General features: G+C 32.4%; 1 pseudogene; it reads left to right on the top strand.

Annotated features, from left to right (window-relative positions):
- Positions 1 to 667: 667 nt before the first annotated feature.
- LOC119675730 overlaps positions 668 to 4,064 on the top strand; it is a 4,443-nt pseudogene continuing 1,046 nt past the window's right edge.

The raw sequence follows: 4,064 nt of genomic DNA, 5'->3' as shown, positions 1-4,064 counted from the left end.
AAGTGTACTGTTCTTATTAACTTAAATTCCTAAATTCTGCATATTACCATTCAATTTGGATTAACATGTCAATATTGGAAATTTTAATATTATTCACATGTTCGAAACTTCGAACATTTTGATGATCGAGTATGCTTGTGCTGCTCGAAAGTGTTCGACAATATAAATACCTCAGACATTGGCTGCTATTAGTGTTTGTTTAAAGTAAAACAAATAGAAAATGACACATAATGCAGATAATTTGTTTGAGTAATTCGAACACCTCCGAGCAGCGCGAACCATTTCGAATATTTTCAAAATTCGAATCTGAGTATATTTGAGCTGTTGAAACATCGTAATATTCTAAGTCTCAGGCACTAATTTATATAAATTCTTATTAAAATTCAATACAAAAAAAACCTTTAATTGATTTGCAAATAATATCGGCAGATGGCGCTCCCATTTATTTGAATATTAATTTTGAATATTCTAGAACTTTTTAATCTTAATGTATATGTAATAAAATTATGTTAAAATCATAGAAATTATTACACATTTTCACGAAAATCTTCACTTGTATTTTAAAAGTAAAATAAACATTTTCCGATTAATAGCACTAGAAAAATAAGTAGTTTAGTTGTTTAGCATGTAAAATGTCTTGTTTTAGTTAGTATCTTTATATACTCGTATGCAGAAGGTCTATTTAGAAGCTTGTATAAATTTGTTTTGTATTTTTCACAGTGAATTCGATGTGCCGAGTCTTCATTTTCCGGGACAAGTACACAAGTGGCGACTATCACAACTACTTCAAAAGGGGACACTACGTGCAAACGATTCATTTCTCAGTGATTTAGCTTTAGCCGCAAGGTTTGTGGTAGTAACAGCTCGAGCCCGAATATTTTCTCATTTCTTTTCGGTAGTGCATGCGATCAATGCTCTACTGGATGGCATAGTTAAATTGTTCGATATGATAATTGGTGCGTTTTATAAGAAGAAAATGGTTTTAACTGATTTAAAATACATAATATTATTTTTTTAGGTGTGCCTGCTCTACTGGCCCATAATCTAGACTATAAAATTAAAGAGGAACGTTGTCGTTTTCTTATAGCAGAATTAGTATGTCGCGTAAGTATTTTTTTTTTTATTATGATAGTATTATTGTATTTTATTTATATTTATATTTGTCCGATATATATATCTTTCAGCCCGAGTTTGAGGATTGTTTAGATGGTCTATGTTCTTTTGTGCGTAAAATGCTGCGACGTGCCACAATGGAGAAATTTGATTTTAATAGTTGTGAAGTAACGCAACCAGTGCCATATCTCTTTTTGACTCCGAAAGGACAGGAAATCGATTTACGTCTATTTTGTCGAGATATAATGCGTAAAGCATTACCTATACTTATAGGTATATTGGAACGCGAAACAAGGGGTTGGTTTTTACATTTTCGAGAACGCTTAATTGCTGAGTTAAGAGCTAAAAAATTAAGCGATACTGAAATTGAAGAGGTCAGTACCATAATAAAATAAAGAAAATAAATAATAGTAACTTTAATAGTTATAGTTCATATATATACTTTCTTATATGTCTTTCCAAAATAATTTGTTACATATAATTTTTATAAAAGTTTAAAAAATTTAAAATATAATGTTCACGGATTTCTCAGTCTCCTATTAATTACCCTCTTTTAAAAATGGCTCAAAAGGACACCGATATCCGCAGATGTTATAAAATTCAGGGCGAAACTTTTTCCCATTTTATCGGCCTCTGATCAGAGATTGCCAAGAAACAAATCCAATATTTCTATATAGATTTCCAATTGTAAGGCTTGTTAATTCTCCAGTTAGTTTCAGTAACTGTTTTCAAGGATTTCACAAAAGATTTTATAGGTATCAGTATAGCATTGTCCCTTTTACTATTAACACTAATAGACAATTGCTGAACACAAAAAAATGGTGAACAATAAGATTAGAATATTTAAAAATTTAATATTAAATTAAATTTAATATCAAGCTAATAAATTCGAAGAAACTTTTATGAAGTGAACCGGGTAGTACATCCAATATATACTGTATGTACTGACACAACTAATGTTAGATTATTTCTATGCAATTGCATATACTATTTGATCACTAAAGTTTAAACTGCAAACATTCTCTTTATGATATTGTGTCCTTTCATTTGCCTCTATATACATTTGATATATAATCTCTTTATCTATATACACCCACATGACAACGTTTGCATCTAAATACAGTTTAATAATATGTCTGTATTTGTAAGGTCTTATGGATATAATTTAAAATATTTTCAAACTAATTTTTTTCATTATTAATTTCAAACTAATATATTTTTTTATTTATAGTATTACGTTAACCTTTTTGTTTATTTACAGGAAGTTAATGAAGCTGTTATGAAAGAATATCTGCAACGGGTATATTCATCAATATTATCACATCCGAAACTAGAAGATCTTGGCACTGGAATTCCCGAACTTTTAGTACAGCAAGCACAATCTGTTGTAATTATGTACAAAGCAGTCGATAAAGTGCAGAAGGATATTAAACGTTCACGTGAAGATCATCAGAAATGCTTAGCTAATGATCATTCTGTACTTTCACGAGTTGCTCCTTGGTTGCGCTCAAAATTGCGTGCTGCTGAGGAGAGTAAATTGAACAAATCAGCTTGGTCGGCACACGAAGAATCTCTAAAAATGTGCACAAAACACAACCTACATCAAACTGCCTATTTTCTTAGTCGTGATTTAGCTTTTATGAAAGAACGTGAACCTGTACTATTAAAGGAACTACAAAATGCCAAAGCACCAACACGAAGTTTTCAATGGGCATGTCGTATATGGTCACCTAATTCGTGGATAATACGACGTAATTTTCAAGGGCAATCCGATGTAATACCTACGGTAATCAGTCAACAGGCTACGTCAATTGTAACACCACGTTCAGATCCCAGTCAACCGGTATTTTTAGTCGAAAAAGAAATTATACGCACCACAAGCACACGTTGGCCATTTTGGCGTTTGTTGAATCTGATGCAGCGAACTTGGTGTTGGACATGGAATATGATGTTTTTGCTCGGCATACTTGTGCCCTGGTGTAGCCCTTTGGGTTTACGTGCACTCTTTTGTATAAAGCCATTTATGCCTGATTTGGAATTATCACAAATTAACGGCACATTATTTCCTAGAAAAACTAGCATAACGCAGACAATGGCCTCACGTCTAATAGAACTATGGCGGCACATATCGAAGTCACGTACACATTTCGAAACGGAACCGGATACTGGTTAGTCCCTAATTAACAAAAAACTGAATTTATAATTAAATTATTTAATAATTATAAATTTAATTGCAGGCTTTATTGGCAAAGGTTTAACGCGCAATTTAAATCGTGCTTGGAACTATTTTGTAAAGGGTTTTCTTGGCACGATAATTATTCTTTTTGCATTTCCACTTATATGTTTGGCAACCAGTTCACTGAGTATTTCATTGGCTTTGACGGCACCGCTTTGGATACCTATATTTACTCTTCTATTGCATATATATATGATTTTGGTTTATGACCTAGATTGTCCGGATAATTCGCGAAATCGATATTGTATACTCTTAGAGGCTGTTATATGGAACATGATAATACAAGGTCTACTACAACCAATAGCCGCAGTATTAGTTGCTACCATATTCTGGTCATAGCTTCAGGTCTAATTTTAATTGGTTGTATTTTCAAAATCAATTGAATATTGTATTTTTATTAAAAATTAAAAAATTATCTTGTAGTTGGAGTTGCGCGTTATTCCTTACGATTGCTTTGGGACTCCCTAACTTTTCATTTATTTATCAAAAAATGTGGTCGTATACCAGCTTCGGATAGTATTGCTGTCAAACGCATAGCGGGTCCAGGGTTAGCACTTGATTATTATTTTATTATTAGACCAGAACAAGCCTTAGCTGCCTTTGAGGCAAAAATGGAATTGGATGAGTTACAAGCTTATCAGCATGCCATGGAACGTATTATACTACAACCTCAAAAGGATTTTAGTCAATTTGTGGAGGCTTGCTTTGGTCCATT

The sequence above is a fragment of the Teleopsis dalmanni genome, chromosome 2, assembly GCF_002237135.1.
Source record: "Teleopsis dalmanni isolate 2A chromosome 2, ASM223713v2, whole genome shotgun sequence".
NCBI classification, from domain to species: domain Eukaryota; kingdom Metazoa; phylum Arthropoda; class Insecta; order Diptera; family Diopsidae; genus Teleopsis; species Teleopsis dalmanni.
This window is presented reverse-complemented; position numbering and strand designations above follow the sequence as displayed.